At 50.1% G+C, this 16936-nt stretch overlaps 1 protein-coding gene across 16 annotated transcripts in view; it reads right to left on the bottom strand.

Annotated features, from left to right (window-relative positions):
• Window positions 1-16936, bottom strand: part of LOC461041 (rod cGMP-specific 3',5'-cyclic phosphodiesterase subunit beta) — a 104499-nt gene that overhangs the window by 62489 nt on the left and 25074 nt on the right. For 14 of the 16 annotated variants that reach the window (XM_063809304.1, XM_063809310.1, XM_063809316.1 and 11 more), the window contains one exon: window positions 157-259. The exons of the other annotated variants lie outside the window; for them this stretch is intronic. The gene's annotated coding sequence lies outside the window, so the exon portion shown is untranslated. The remainder of the gene's footprint in view (window positions 1-156; window positions 260-16936) is intronic. 16 annotated transcript variants of the gene reach the window in all.

Raw genomic sequence — 16936 nt, 5'->3', positions numbered from 1 at the left:
GTCTACACCTGCCATTGCCCAAACTGGACTTCCAGCCTCTGGTACCTCACGTGAGGAGCTCAGGAGCTGCTGCTCCACCCTAACAACAAGTCAGCTGAGCAGACTGAAAATCAACAATTCTTCCCACACCCAAAACAGCGGTGAAGACGTAGGTACCTGGTACACCCAAGACTTGAGGGGCTGGCGGGCGCTGGCCTGTCAATGACGGGGCCATGGTTTGCCAGAGCAGAGATGCATCCGTGGAAACCACCTCAGGAGCCTGTTCCAGGGCGGGGAAACCCGAACTGTAGCTGATAGATCCCTGGAGGCTCAGTGTGGGCAACTCCAAACTCCTCCGGGGACCCAGTCATGGCAGACACCACGGGGGGATCCAGTCATGGGGGACACCATGGGGGAACCCAGTCATGGGGACACCACGGGGGCACCCAGTCATGGGGGACACCACGGGGGGACCCAGTCGTGGCGGACACCATGGTGGGGGGACCCAGTCATGGGGGACACCACAGCGGGGGGACCCAGTCATGGTGGACACCACACGTATGTGAGTTTTACCCCAGGAGTTCTACCACATTCTCACAGTGAATATCAGAAAAATCTCATTCTGCAAGTAGGAGGATGGAAAATGGAATCATTTTGAAACACACCAGAACATTCTGTCCTTAACAAGAGCTGCCCTCAGGAGAAACTGTTCAGCTAGACTATAACCTGCCAGGGGAAGAGAAATATCCAACTTCCGCCCCCTCGAGCCATCCTGTCTCATCTAAGAAAGTGAGGGGTGGGCGGCTGAGAAACCCTTGTGAAGTTCACAGCCCAATGCACAGGTTCACTACAGACTGAGGCCTTAGCCGCCCCATCCGGGAGGGAGGTGGGGGGGTCAGCCCCCTGCCCGGCCAGCCGCCCCGTCCAGGAGGTGAGGGGCGCCTCTGCCTGGCCACCCCTACTGGGAAGTGAGGAGCCCCTCTGCCTGGCCAGCTGCCCCGTCTGGGAGGGAGGTGGGGGGGTCAGCCCCCCGCCCGGCCAGCCGCCCGGTCCGGGAGATGAGGGGCGCCTCTGCCCGGCCGCCCCTACTGGGAAGTGAGGAGCCCCTCTGCCAGGCCACCGCCCCGTCTGGGAGGTGTACCCGGCAGCTCATTGGGAATGGGCCATGATGACAATGGCAGTTTTGTGGAATAGAAGCGGGGGAAAGGCGGGGAAGGGATTGAGAGATCGGATGGTTGCCATGTCTGTGTAGAGGGAGGTAGACACGGGAGACTTTTCATTTTGTTCTGTACTAGGAAAAATTCTTCTGCCTTGGGATCCTGTTGATCGGTGACCTTACCCCCAACTCTGTGCTCTCTGAAACGTGTGCTGTGTCCACTCAGGGTTAAATGGATTAAGGGTGGTGCAAGATGTGCTTTGTTAAACAGATGCTTGAAGGCAGCATGCTCGTTAAGAGTCATCACCACTCCCTAATCTCAAGTACCCAGGGACACAAACACTACGGAAGGCCGGAAGGCCGCAGGGTCCTCTGCATAGGAAAACCAGAGACCTTTGTTCACTTGTTTATCTGCTGACCCTCCCTCCACTATTGTCCTATGACCCTGCCAAATCCCCCTCTGTGAGAAACACCCAAGAATGATCAATAAAAATAAATAAATTAAAAAAAAAAAAAAAAAAGACTGAGGCCTGGTTAGAAGGTTCTAGAATGCTTCCCCTCCCCCCACATCTTACAACCACATCACTAAAGGCATCTTTACGGCAGGTCTTTATACTCTGTACATCATGTCTGGCTATCAAGAAAATATTACAAGACATACTAAAAGGCAAAAAAAAAAAAAAACCCACACCAGAATTTGAGGAGCCAAAACAACCATTAAAACCAGACAAGGCAGTTATGTTGGAATTATCAGACCAGGAATTTAAAACAGCAATGATTAAGATGCCAAGAGCTCTAGTGGGTAAAGTAGACAGCACACAGGAACAGATGGACAATGTAAGCAGACAGATGGAAAGTCTAGGAAGGAACCAAAGAGAAACATAAAGATAGAAAACACGGCAACAGAAATGAAGACTGCCTTTGATAGGCTCATTAGGAGACTGGACACAGCTGAAGAAAAAGCCTCTGAGCTTGAGGATAGCTCAATAGAAATTTCCAAAAGTGAAAGGCAAAGAGAACAATCACTAAAAAAAAAGAACAGAATATACAAAAGCTGTAGGACACCCATAAAAGGTGTAACACAAATAATACCAGAAGCAGAAGAAAGCAAGGAAGGAAGGAAGGAAGGAAGGAGGGGACAACAAAAAAACTGAAACAATAATGACTGAGGGATCCTCCAAATTAATGTCAGACACCAAACCACAGATCCAGGAAGCTCAGAGAACACCAAGCAGGATAAATGCCAAAACAAAACAAAAAACACTGCCCCCAAAGAAAACAAACAAGTAAACAAAATGACACCTAGGCATCTCATATTTAAACTATGTAAAATCAAACATGAACAAATTTTGAAAGAAGCCAGAAAAAACCTCCCAACACCAACACCTTGCCTGTAGCGGAACAAAGATAAGAATGACATCCACCTTCTCTCAGGAACCATGTGTCTGAGTCCATTTTCTGCCACTGTAACAGAATGCCACAGATGGGGTAAATTATCAGGAAGTTTATTTGGCTCACAGTTCTGGGAGCTGGGAAGTCCAGGAGCTTGGTGCTGGCATCTGGCCAGGGTCAGTCTATGGTGAGGGGCAGAGCAGGGACGCAGCAGGGGAGACAGAGAAAAAATCAGCCTGAACTCATCCTTTTATCAGGAGCCCACTCCCAAGACAACGCACACACTCCTGAGATAATGGCACTAATCTGTTCACGAGGGTGAAGCCCTCAGGAGCTAATCGCCTCTCAAGGGTCCCACCTCTCAGTATTGTCTCAATGGCAATTAAATTTCAACAGGACTTTTGGAGGGGACATCCGAACCACAGCACCACACAGCAGGAAGAGAGCGGAGTGAGATATTTAAAGTGTTGAGAGAAAAAAACCCACCAAGCTAAAATTGTGCACCCCATGAAATTATCCTTCAAAAGTGAAGGAGAAATAAAGACTTTTTCAGGAAAACAAAAATTGAGGGAATTTGTCGTCAGTAGACTTGCCTTGCAAAAATCTTGAAGCTTTTTAATGAGAGGAAAGCAATATAGATCAGAAACTCAAATCCATGTAAAGAAAGGAGGAACACCAAAGAAGGAACAGTGAGGTAAAATAAAATTTTTAATATTCTTATTCTTAGCTGATCTAACAGATAACAGCTCTAAATAATAACAACAATGCATTTAATTATATATGGCTCCTTATGTATCTTGTGTGTGTCTTATGTACATATATGCTTACATATGCTTAGACATGATGGAAACAAATGGCATAAATCATGCAAAGGACACGAAGAAGGAGCTAAGATTATGTTGTTGCTGTAAGGAACTCATGTTACCTGTGAAGCAGTGGAGTGTTTGAAAGTAGACTTGGATTAATTGGGGATGATATTGCAAATTCTAGTGCAATCACTAACATATTCTAAGAAAGGAGAGAAATGGAACTGAGCATATAAGATGCTCAATTAGAATCATAAAAGGCAGAAAAAGAGTGGGAAAAAAAACAGGAAAAAAAGAACAAGGGCAAAAAATAGAAAGTGGTAACAAAATGGCAGATGTTAATCCCATTATATGAATAATTACTTTGAACATCAATGGTCTAAATACAACAATTAAAAAAACAGGGATTTTTGGCAGGGCGAGGTGGCTCACACCTGTAATCCCAGCACTTTGGGAGGCTGAGGCAGGCAGACCACAAGGTCAAGAGATCAAGACCATCCTGGACAACATGGTGAAACCTCGTCTCTACTTAAAAAAAAAACATGGTGGCATGCACATGTAGTCCCAGCTACTTGGGGGGCTGAGGCAGAAGACATTTTGAACCCAGGAGGAGAATCGTTTGAACCCAGGAGGCGGAGGTTGCAGTGAGCCGAGATGGCGCCACTGCACTTCGGCCTGGCAACAAAGTGAGACTCTGAAAAACAAAACAAAACAAAACAAAACAAAAAAAACAGAGATTTTAAAATCAGAGTGGATAAAAAATGATACCCAACTATATATTGTCTACAAGAAACACACTTTACAGTTAGATACATATAGACTAAAAGTAAATGAGTGGAAAAAGAGACACCGTGTTTACACTGATGGAAAGAAAGCAGGAGTAGCTATTTTAATTTCAGACAAGGCAGACTTCAGAGCAAAGAAAGCTACCAGGGATGAAGAGAAAGCATTTCATAATGATAAAGGGGTCGAGTTGTTCAAGAAGACATAACAATCCTTAAGGGATATGAATCAAACCGTGTGAGGCAAAAACTGCAAGGAGAAAGCTATGAATCCATGATCATGGTTGGAGACTTTAACACGCTCAGTCAGATATGACTGAATTGTCTCCCCAAAAGTTTATTTATTGTGCCTTGACCTCAAATGTGACTGTTTGCAGAAAAGGCTTTTAGGAGGTAATTGAGGTGCAATGAGATCACAAGGGTGGGGTCCTAATTCAACACCACTGGTGGCTTTCTAAAAAGAGGATGAGATTCTCCACCACACATGTATCACAGAAAGGCCACGTGAGGATACAGCGAGAAGGCAGCTGTCTGCAAGCCAGGAAGAGAGCCCTCACCAGAACCTGACCGTGCTGGCACCCTGATTTTGGACTCCCAGCCTCCAGAACTATGAGAAGTGTCTGCTGTTTCAGAGACCGGGTTGGTGCGGTATTTTGTTACGGCAGCCTGAGCAGAACGAGACAACTCCAATTCTGCTGAGTGGGTGGTGGGGATGCCTGGAGGCCGTGGCCCCACTCCTCAGTGTGGGTCTCTAGAGGGGAGGTCTGAGCAGGCACCATGGCGGCCAGTCCATGCCTCGGGCCACACAGTCCGACTTCTCCACCCATGTTGGGGAAGGAGCTCCTCATGGTTTCTGGGGCCTGTCCCCGAGAGAAGACTTTGCACAGTTAGTGGGGCACACCACAGCCTCCAGCCCTGCAGCTGGCCTCCATCATCGCTTCTCACTGGGCTCTGACAGGGGCTCCCTTCTTCCTCCATCCTCGCTTTTCACCTCCTCTCCCTTGACTATCACTTCTGTAGGTCTTGGGGGCTTCCCTGGCTATGTGAGGAGACTGAACCCCTAATGATCACACTCTTACTGGGTTGGGGGTGGCTGCACCTGCCCAAGCACAGTGATGCAGGGCAAGGGCACCCTGAGGTTGGCCTGGCCCCACGAGGTCCCTTCCTGCCTGTGTGCAGCTGCCCCACATCCTCCGCTGCTCGGGGCCAGCTTCTCCACCAAGACAGCCACTCCTCTCCCGCCTCAACCCTGGACACCAGAGTCCCGGTTCCCGGGAGCAAGGACCTGAGTTGTGGCCCCTGTTAACAGCGTGCCCCTTTAGGAGATGAGGACCCCCAGCCTTGCCAGCCAGTATTTCAGGGTCAGGAAGCACCAGGCCCCAAGGGTCATGGCGGGAAGGGGAGTAGAGAGCACCCCCACTTCTGCCTCTTGGTTCCAGGCTCCTGCTGGTCTTCCTGGTGGCGTCAGATGTCACATGGTGCCCTGGGTTTCGTGTACCTGGAAGGTGGTGCACTGTCCCCCGGGTTCCTGGCCCCCATCACACAGGGCTGACTCCAAGGGGGGCTTCAGCTGTGCCTCCAGCAACCGACCATCCGGTACCTCTCAGTCCAGAAGCTTCTCCATGGCAGGGTGGCTGATGCAGCCAGGAGTCCCTTCACCCCGGCCCTGCCTTCGCTGAGCAGTTAAACGCTCTGGGGTGTTGTCACTCACAACTGGGGCTGGCGCTGGCCACTCGGCCTGGCCGCCCTTCCTCAGAGGAGACGAGTGCCTCTCTTCAGGGGCCCCTTGGGCTCTCACGGTTGGCATATGCCCTCAGTTTCCTGTTGCTCTTCCACTGGCATCCACCACCTGGCGATGCCCAGCCACCCTCCACCCCACGCCTCCCCAATGCCTGAGCCACAGCCCCTGCCAGGACCTTCCCTCAACCGGTTGCTCTCCAGGCGGCTGCCGGTGCCACCTTGTCCCAGGAGCTACATCTGCCTCATTCTAGCTGCAGTGCTCGCTGCTAGACCACAACGGAGCCAGGCTTCCTATGCTCTGGCATTTTAATGCCACCTCATCAGAGTGAGGCAGGACCCAGGTGGCTTCCCCAGAGAGTTAACCCTGGAGGGAGGCACCGGCATGATTAAGACAGAGCCCAGAACCCAGGAAGGAGCCTTCGCCCAGCCACAGAGGGCAAAGACACAGCCTGGGAGGGGCTCTTGGAGAAAAGAATCGGCAGCTTATCTGACACGGATGCACTTGGGAATAAAGAAACTAATACTATGCATTAGTGTTAGCTGGGACTACAGGCGTGGGCCATAACACTCAGATAATTTTTGTATTTTTAGTAGAAACAAGGTTTCATTTCACCATATTGCCCAGGCTGGTCTTGAACTCCTGGCCTCAAGTGATCTGCCCGCCTTGGCCTCCCAAAGTGCTGGGATTACAGGCATGAGCCACTGTGCCCAGCCCAGCATAAAGCTCTTGAATGGAAATAGCATTCCAGAGAAAGACCAGCACCTGCTCCCCCGACACTTCACACCCAGCCTCTGTGCAGGTGAAGGCGTGACTGAGAAAGACCAGCACCTGCTCCCCCGACACTTCACACCCAGCCTCTGCGTGCAGGTGAAGGCGTGACCGAGAAAGACCAGCACCTGCTCCCCCGACACTTCACACCCAGCCTCTGCGTGCAGGTGAAGGCGTGACCGAGAAAGACCAGCACCTGCTCCCCCGACACTTCACACCCAGCCTCTGCGTGCAGGTGAAGGCGTGACTGAGAAAGACCAGCACCTGCTCCCCTGACACTTCACACCCAGCCTCTGCGTGCAGGTGAAGGCGTGACTGAGAAAGACCAGCACCTGCTCCCCTGACACTTCACACCCAGCCTCTGCATGCAGGTGAAGGCGTGACTGAGAAAGACCAGCACCTGCTCCCCTGACACTTCACACCCAGCCTCTGCGTGCAGGTGAAGGCGTGACTGAGAAAGACCAGCACCTGCTCCCCTGACACTTCACACCCAGCCTCTGCGTGCAGGTGAAGGCGTGACTGAGAAAGACCAGCACCTGCTCCCCTGACACTTCACACCCAGCCTCTGCGTGCAGGTGAAGGCGTGACTGAGAAAGACCAGCACCTGCTCCCCTGACACTTCACACCCAGCCTCTGCGTGCAGGTGAAGGCGTGACTGAGAAAGACCAGCACCTGCTCCCCTGACACTTCACACCCAGCCTCTGCGTGCAGGTGAAGGCATGATGCTTTCCTCACTTTCCAATGGTGCACAGGTTTTGCTTGTGTAGTCTCTCCCCTTAGATGGTCCTAGGGCCACTGTCCCCCAGGTTCCTGGTCTCTGCCTCAGCCGCCTCCGCCTGGCCCACCTGGGTCCATGTGGTGCCACCTGGTGCTGACCTGTCACAGGGGCTGGGAGGGCACCGTCTCCCTCTTGGCTGTTCTTTTCTGCCACTTCCAGACGGGGGTGAAATGCCGCCCTGCAAGCAGCCAAGAGGACTCGTGCTGAGCAACCTGCTGCATCTCTTTGCAGCTTGTCACAGCCAGGTGTCAGACACTAACGCTGTTCTTGGCTTTGCTGCCAATTCTTCCCTGAATCACTACTGCCTGGAATTGTATCTTCTTAGTAAATGACTCACGCTTAACCCTTGCCCCAGGCTGTTTTCTAGGCAGTCCTGGAGTATCAGCTATCTTTTGCTGCATAGCAAACTGCTCCCAAATTTAGTGGGTTAAACAATTTTCTTTGCTCATGATTCTGTGGGTCAGCCTTTTGGGCTGGGCTCAGCTGGGCAGTTCTCTATGGTTACTGTGCAGCTTGGCCATCTGGCAGCTGTCCTGGGCTGGATGTGGCAATGCCTCTCATGAGGCTGGCAGCTGGCGCCCGCCCCTGACTGGTTGGTCCAGGAGGCCTCAGCTGCTCCACGCAGCTGCTGCTACTCCAGAGGGCTAGACCTGGCTGCCTCACAGCCTTCAGGCAAGGTTCTGCAAGGCAGGAGCAGAAGCTGAGCGGCCTGGAGGCCTTCCCTGGGGTGGTCCCTCCTGGCTCCTCTGCCACTCTCTGTGGGTCAAGGTAAGTCACAGCCCAGCCTGGATTCAAGGGACAGAGAAAAGTCTTCACCTCTTGATAACAGAGCAGCAGAGTCTCATCGCAGAGGCACGAGGCAAAGAAGGGAGGGATTGTGCCATCTTCACAGACGTCCTGCGATGCCAGTCTGAGACAACCGCCATAACACTGTCCCTAATGTTACTTTGGAAGACAGGAAACAGGAATCTGGAGCCTAAATTCCGGGGAGGGAGAGATGAAGTTGTCGTTGTTATTTAGATGATGTAACTGAAAATCTGGGGAAGGCGAAGGAGTCCATTGAGATGGCATTAGGATGATCAGTGAAGCTTTAATTTTAATTTTTTCCATCAGCGAGGGAGCCGGGTTTTCAGCTGCACGGATGACATTGATGCACAGCACCTGCAATGAGACCTTCATCCCGTGTCTCCCTCTCTCCCATCCCTTCTGGCTTACACTACTACCCTGTCACCACTTTGAGGGTTTTGCAGCATCAACAGCTCTCTCTGGGTAGGTCGCCTCCCCCTGACACAAAGGTGCTCAGACGCCCTCCCACAACCCTCACTGCTAAGCTTAGGGGCTCTGTGTTCCCCTGACCCCCTTCCCCACCTTCCTCTTGCTCTTCACTGACTCTACCTCAGGCTCCACCCTCACGCCCCCACCTGAGCCTGAAGGGGCAGGGCTCCTCTGCGCCACACTCCCTCCTCAGCGGTCTCACCAGGACCTGTGTGCTGTACCTGCAAAACGGCACATCCCATCTTCCATGCGTCAATCATCTTCCATGTGTCAATCATCTTCCATGTGTCAATCATCTTCCATGTGTCAATCATCTACCATGTCAGCCTTCCATGTGTCAATCATCTTCCTTGTGTCAGTCTTCCATGTGTCAATCATCTTCCTTGTGTCAATCTTCCATGTGTCAATCATCTTCCATGTGTCAATCATCTACCACGTGTCAATCTTCCATGTGTCAATCTTCCATGAGTCAATAACATATTTCTGGCTTTTTTATGCTCTGTCAGTTTTGAACTTCCCACTCTGGTCTTTTTTCCCTCTTAGAATTAATTAATGGAATTCCTACACCTGGCCTTAAAACCTGCCAGTTAGCTGGGTGTGTGGTGTGTGCCTGTGGTCCCAGCTGCTCAGGAGCTGAGGTAGGAGGATCGCTGCAGCCCAGGAGTTCATGTCCAGCTTGGGCTACAGAGCAAGACACTATCCCTTTGAAAAAAAACCTGCCAGCTCTCCCAATTTCTGGTGAAATAAATCTTGACAAAGTAAGAAGTGAAAAAAATTCCCTCTTTGTTTACAGCTGCAGAAAAGCAGACGCAATTCTGTACCATAAACCGCCCCACAGGTCTCAAAGACACATTTGTACACCATGTTCATAGCAGCACTATTCACAACAGCTAAAACATGAAAGCGACCCAAGCCTCTGTCAAGGGATGAGTGGGTGAGAAAATGTGGCCCATTCATACGATGGGATGTTATTCAGCCTTAAAAAGGAGGGAGATTCCGAGACTCACCACAGCACGGATGAACCTTGAGGACACTGTGCTGAGTAAAATAAGCCTACACAAAAGGGCAAGTACTGTGTAATTCCACGTAAGAGGTCCCTGGAGCAGTCACAAGTCACATTCCCAGAGACAGAAGGTGGAATGGTGGGTGCCGGGGTGGGGACGGGAGAGGGGGAAGTGAATGTTTAATGGTGGCGAGTTTCAGTTTGGGAAGACTAAAAGGTTCTGGAGATGAAACCTTTTACATCCTTTTACATATTAAACCTTTTACATATTGAATATATTCATGATGTGCAGCCATCATGAACATATTTAATACCTCTGAATTGCATACTTAAAATGGTTAAGATGGTACATTTTATGTTTATATATTTTACCACAATGCTTTATTTTTCTTCTTTTGGAAAAAAAGAGGCGATGCTTAACCCTGAAGAAAAGCTGTGCATGACTCGGGAGGGAAAGGCCCTTCCTGCAGGAGCCTCACCCCCCTCAGCAGCGTCTGCCTCAGGAGGGGAAGACCCTTCCTGCAGGATCCCCCGAGCAGCGTCTGCCTCACAGAGAAACAAGCCAGACCTCAGCACTCGCTTGCAGACTCCAGACTGTGGAGGGTTTAGAAGACTCTGCCTGTGGCCCCCACTCTCAGAGCCCTGTTCTGCAAACCCAAGGGGATCAACAGCCTTTCTGATGTCTGCATGGGTTTACTGTTGGCTACGTTTAAATGACAACACATGTTCTAAAGTAAAAAATAAGCAATGGGCCTGGTGCAGTGGCCCACGCCTGTAATCCCAGCACTTTGGGAGGCTGAGGCAGGCGGATCACCTGAGGTCAGGAGTTTGAGACCAGCCTGGAAAACATGGCAAAACCCCGTCTCTACTAAAAATACAAAAATTAGCCAGGTGTAGTGGTGGGCACCTGTAATCCAAGCTACTTGTGTGGCTGAGTCACAAGACTCACTTGAACCTATGGGTAGAGGTTGCAGTGAACCGTGGTTGCGCCACTGCACTCTAGCCTGGGCGACAGAGCAAGACTTGATCTCAAAAAAAAAAAAAAAAAAAAAAAATTATCATGAGATTGCAGCAATTCAGTCCCATCCTCAGGGTCCACTTCTAATTCTAGTTCTCTTGCTGTTTCCACCACATCTGCAGTGACTTCCTCCACTGAAATCTTCAGGTTCTCAAAGTCATCCTTGAGGCTTGAGATCAGCTTCTCCCAAATCCTGTTCACGTTGATATTTTTATGTCCTCCCATGAATTGTCAGTGTTCTTAATGTCATCTAGAATGGTGAATCCTTTCCAGAAGGTTTTCAGTGAACTTTAGCCAGATCCATCATAGGAATCACTGTCTATGGTTGCTATAGCCTTAGAAATGGTTTTTTTTTTTTTTTTTTTTTTTTTGACAAAGTCTTGCTCTGTCGCCCAGGTTGGAGTGCAGTGGTGCTCACTGCAACCTCTGCCTTCCGGGTTCAAGTGATTCTCCTGCCTCAGCCTCTTGAGTAGCTGGGATCACAGGCACCTGCCACCATGCTCGGCTAATTTTTGTATTTTTAGTAGAGACAGGGTTTCACACCATGTTGGTCAGGCTGGTCTTGAACTCCTGACCTCAGGTGATCCACCCGCCTTGGACTTCCAAAGTGCTAGGATTACAGGCGTAAGCCATCATGCCCGGCCAGAAATGTGTTTCTTAAATAATAAGACTTGGAAGTCAACACAACTCCTTGATCCAAGGGCTGCAGAATGGATGTTGTTTTAGCAGCCACGAAAGCAGCATGACTCTGTGTACGTCTCTGTTAGAGCTCTGGGAACTAGGTGCATTGTCAATGAATATACGTATGTATTTTCAGACAGGGTGTCACTGTCACCAAGGCTGGAGTGCAGTGGTGTGATCCTGGCTGACTGCAGCTTTGACCTCCCTGGCTCAAGTGATCCTCCCACCTCAGCCTCCTGAGTAGCTGAGCCCACAGGCATAAGTTACCATACCTGGCTAATTTTAAAATTTTTTATAAAGATAGGGTCTCCTTATGTTGCTCAGGCTGGTCTCAAATTCCTAGGCTCAAGTGATCCTCCTGCCTCAGTTTCCCAAAGTTCTGGGATTACAAGCGTGAACCATCATGCCCAGACTCATAGTAATATTATGAAAGGAATCCTGTTTTTCCCGAGCAGTAGCTCTCAATAGTGGGCTTAATGGATTCCGTAAACCATCGGGAGCACATGTGCTGCCATCCAGGCCTTGTTGCTCCATTTCTAGAGCAGGCAGAGTGCATGTGGTATAATTCTTAAGGGCTCTAGGATTTTCTGAATGGTGAATGAACACTGGCTTCAATCTGAGGCCACCAGCTGCATTAGCCCCTCACAAGAGGCTCAGCCTCTTGTGAAGCTTCGACGCCAGGCACTGGCTTCTCTCCAGCTATGAAAGTCTCAGATGGCATCTTCTTCCAACAGAAAACTATGTTGTCTACATAAAAGGTCTGTGTAGCGTGGCCACCTTCATCCATGATCTCAGCTGGATGTTCCGGGTAACTTACTGCAGCTTCTCCATCAGTACCTGCTGCCTCCCTTGAACTTTCACGTTATGGAGATGATTTCTTTCCTTAAACCTCACAAACCCACCTCTGTTTGCTTCAGACTTTTTCTTCTGCAGCTTCCTCACCTCTCTCAGCCTCCACAGGATTTAAGAGTCGGGGCCTTGCTCTGGATTAGGCTTCGGCTTAAGGCTTTGGCTCCAGGCTTTGGCTCCAGCCTTCTTGGCACCAAGGGCCGGTTTTGTGGAAGACAATTTTTCCACGGACTAGGCATCGGGGGGAAGGTTTCAGATGAAGCTGTTCCACCTCAGATCATCAGGCGATAGTTAGATCCTCACAAGGAGTGCGCAACCTCGATCCCTCGCACGCGCAGTTCACAGTAGGGTTTGCACAGTTCTGAGAATCTAATGCTGCTGCTGATCTGACTCTCCTGCCACTCATCTCCTGCTGTGTGGCCTGGGGGTTGGGGACCCCTGGCTTAAGGGAATGTTGTGGGTGGTTTGATCATTCCGTATAGGCCATTAAAACTTTCTCCCTCTCAGCGATTTGGCTGTTTCGCTTCCTTATTCACGTGTTCCACGGGGTAGCACTTTTAATCTCCTTCAAGAACTTCTTTTTTGCATTCACAGGTTGACTCAGTGCTTGGTGCACGAGCCTAGATTTCCACCTGTCTCGGCTTTCAACATGCCTTTCTCACTGAATCTAATCATGTCTAGCTTGTGATTGACCATTCACTTGAGGACTTAGAGGTCACTGTAGGGTTATTGGTTGGCCTAATTTCAAATTGCTGTTTCTCAGGGAATAGGGAGGCCCAAGGAAAGGGAGAGAGGGAGGAATGGCTGGTCCATGGAGCAGTCAGAACACACACAGCACTTATCAATTAAGTTCACTTTCTTATATGTGTGGTTCATGGAGCCCTAAAACAATGACCAAGTAACTCCAAAGATCACCAACCACAGACCACCACAAAAGATACAATCATAATAAAGTTTGACACATTGCAAAATTACTAACGTGTGACTGAGAGATGTGAGCGAGCACACGCCGTTGGAAACACGGCACAGGTGGGCTTGCTCAACGCGGGGCGGCCACGGACCTTCAACAGTCAAACATGCGGTATCTGCAAAGTGCAGGAAAGTGAACACAATAGGCCGGGTGCGGTGGCTCACACCTGTAATCCCAGCACTTTGGGAGGCCGAGACGGGCGGCTCACGAGGTCAGGAGACTGAGACCACCCTGGCTAACACGGTGAAACCCCGTCTCTACTAAAAGTACAAAAAATTAGCCGGGCGTGGTGGCGGGTGCCTGTAGTCCCAGCTACTCGGGAGGCTGAGGCAGAAGAATGGCGTGAACCCAGGAGGCGGAGCTTGCAGTGAGCTGAGATAGCGCCACTGCACTCCAGCCTGGGCGACAGAGCGAGACTCTGTCTCAAAAAAAAAAAAAAAAAAAAAAGTGAACACAATAAAACAAGGTGGCCCACATCCTTTAAAATCTATGTCCTTATTTAAAATTGGGTTGTGGCTACACATGGTGGTTCATGCCTGTAATCCCAGCACTTTGGGAGGCCAAGGAGGGTGGATCATTTGAACCCAGGAGTTTGAGACCAGCTTGGGCAACATAGTGAGACCCCATCTCTGCAAAAAAAAAAAAAAAATTAGCTGGGTGCGATGGTGTACACCTGTAGTTCCAGCTACTTGGGAAGCAGAAGTGGGTGAATTGCTTGAGCCTGGAATGTTACAGCTTCACTGGGCTGTGGTGATGTCACTGCACTCCAGCCTTGGCAAGAGAATGATACCCTGTCTCAAAACAAAAAAACCCAAACCTCAAAACAAATTGGATTGTTTGTTTACTTATGACAGCAGTTTCTCCTTATCTTCTGGGTATACATTCCAAGACCCCCCAATGAATGCTTGAAACCATGGATAGTACTGAACTCTGAACTTTATACATACTACATTTTTTTCCTATAAATATATACCTATGATAAAGTTTAATGTACAAACTAGGCAAAATAAGAGACTAAAAATAATAATAAAATAGAACAATTATAACAGTAAACTGTAATAAAAGTTACGTGAATGTGGGCTCTGTCTCTCTCTCTCAAAATATCTTGTTGTATGTAATATTTTCCGACCACAGTTTACTGCTGGTAACTGAAACCACAGAAAGTGGAACCACAGACAAGCGCGTGGTGGGGGGTGCTGTAATGCATTTTGTTCTTTATATATTCCAGACATAAATCCTTTATCAGATATGTGATTTTAAAATACTTTCTTCCAGTCCATGAATTGCCTTTTTATTCTGTTAATAGTGTCTTCCCAAGAGCAGATGCTTTTAATGCTGATGAAGGCTGGTTTATTGTTTTTATAGATGATGCTTTTGAAATCACAGCTAAAAAATCTTTGTCCACTCAAGATCACAGAAATGTTCGCTTAGGTTTACTTCCAGCAACTGTGTAGTCTTAGGTGTGACATTTACGTCTGCAGTACATTTTGAGTTATTTTTATATGTGGTCCGGGTATAGATCGAGGCTCTCTTTTTCTTTTTGCACATGCATATTCAATAGTTCCAGCATCACTGGTTGAAAAGACATTTCTTTCTCTATGAATTGTCACATTTACATATTATACCACTTCACATACAGTGCAAGAACCTTACGTCAGTGTTATGGATTGAAATTGTGTCCCACAAAATTCATATGTTGAAATCCCAGCCCCCGGTACCTCATGACGTGATCGTATTTGAAGGTAAGACCTTTAAAGAGGTAATTTAGGCCGGGTATGGTGGCCCGCACCTGTAATCGCAGCACTTTGGGAGGCCGGGTGCGGTGGCTCGCGCCTGTAATCCCAGCACTTTGGGAGGCCGAGGCAGGCGGATTGCCTGAGCTCAGGAGTTCAAGACCAGCCAACATGGTGAAACCCTGTCTCTACTAAAATACAAAAAATCAGTTGGGCGTGATAGCGTGCACCTGTAATCCCAGCTACTCGGGAGGCTGAGGCAGAAGAATCGCTTGAACCCGGAAGGTGGAGGTTGCAGTGAGCTGAGATCATGCCACTGCACTGCAGCCTGGGCAATAGAATGAGACTCAGTCTCAAAAAAAATAAAATAAATAAATAAATAAATAAAATTTAAAAATAAAGAGGTGATTAAGTAGAAATGAGGCATGAATGTGGGGCTCTAATTCAACATGGCTGGCATTCCTATAAGACGAGGAGACCAGGTCACACAGAGTCCCCTGGGTGAGCCCGCATCGAGGGAAGACCATGTGAAGAGGCAGCAAGAGAGCAGCTGTCTGCAGACCAAGGAGAGAGACTTCTGCAGAGACCACACCCGTCAACGTCTTCATCCCAGACTCTCAGCCTTCAGAATGGTCAGAGGACACATTTCTGCTGCTGAAGCTACCTAGTCTGTGGTAGCTTGCTATGGAAGTGTTAGAAAACTAACAAGGAAAGTGGGGGTCTGTGTGTATTTGGGGGATCAAAGCCTTTGTGCAGAGGCCCCTGACCCTCCACTCTCGAGGCCTGGGCAGGGCTGAGGAATGACCGCATCTGTGCTTCTACCGGCTTGCATCGCCCTGGCAGCTGGCAGCCGGTTCTGCGGTGTTAGGTGAACACAGGGCACCTGACTGGTCCAAGCACGCCACCCAGAGGCAGCCTTGGAACTGCACCTGCTGGGCAGGACCTGGGCTCTACCTGCATCCTTCCTGACAGCCCATCAGAGTCCATGGGATGGATGCACCTGCTCATGCACCTGCCTCCAAGGTCTGTGGGCTAGGTGGGCCCAAGGGGGCCTGGTGTTGGCACAGAGCCTCTGGAGCCAGGAAGATGGTGGCAGTGTTTGGTGGCTTCTCCTGGCCTGAACATGGCCCCCAGGGCTGGGGTGGGATAGGATGCCCTCATCTGCAGGTCCTTAAGCGGCTGTGATGACAAGAAGTGGGAGTGGCTGCTCAGGGCCCCTGGGCAGCTGGACCTTGGGGACAGTCCCTGGGCTGGGAAGGCGCTCAGAGTGCGCGTCTTAGCAGCCTGGGGTGCCTGCTGCCCTTGACGGGGACATGGGTGGGTTTTTATAGGGCAGGGGAATGGCCGACCTTGGGTAGAAAGGAGCAGAACAAAGGCCGGAGGAGGGAGGTGACTGGGCAGAGGCAGCCCCAGTGGCCGGGCCGCTTGCCCCCGTCTGTCCTGTGGGGCTCCCTCACGTCCCTTCAGTCCGCCCCCACTTTGGCGCCTTGAATTTGGGAGAGGCCACGTGTTCTTGAAGCCTAGTGGGATCCTCGGCAACTGCTTTTGAAATTCCTCTTTCACAACCAAGGTGGCTGGGGCAAGCCATCTCCCATCAGCATTTTGGAGAACAAATGCTTTTGCTGCCTTGATCCGCCCAGCAGGGCGGCTGCCAGTGCCCAGGTCTCAGCAGAAGCAAGGCAGAGGCGCGTGTGGAGACCAAGGGGCAAGAATGGCCCAAGCCTCAGCCTCGTCCACCCCATCCTTCTTCCATGCTGTGGCCAGTGAGATTTTTCTGAAACGACCGACCTGGTCCCGTCATTTTCCTGATCAAGACATCCTAGCAGTCTCCCAGTACTTTCTGGGAGTCTCCCAGTACACAGAAGATGTCCCTGAGGTTTCTGGCCAGGGCAAGGTTGGGGTTTCCAGTCCCCAAACAGGGGGAAACAGGGTGTTTCCTGTTCTGTGTGAGCAGAACAAAATCCAGCACCCCCGGCCTGGACACCAGGCCCTGCCCCTCACTCCC

Source organism: Pan troglodytes, chromosome 3, assembly GCF_028858775.2.
Source record: "Pan troglodytes isolate AG18354 chromosome 3, NHGRI_mPanTro3-v2.0_pri, whole genome shotgun sequence".
Lineage (NCBI taxonomy): Eukaryota > Metazoa > Chordata > Mammalia > Primates > Hominidae > Pan > Pan troglodytes.
Note: the sequence above shows the minus strand (reverse complement) of the source record. Positions and strands in the feature narration are given on the sequence as shown.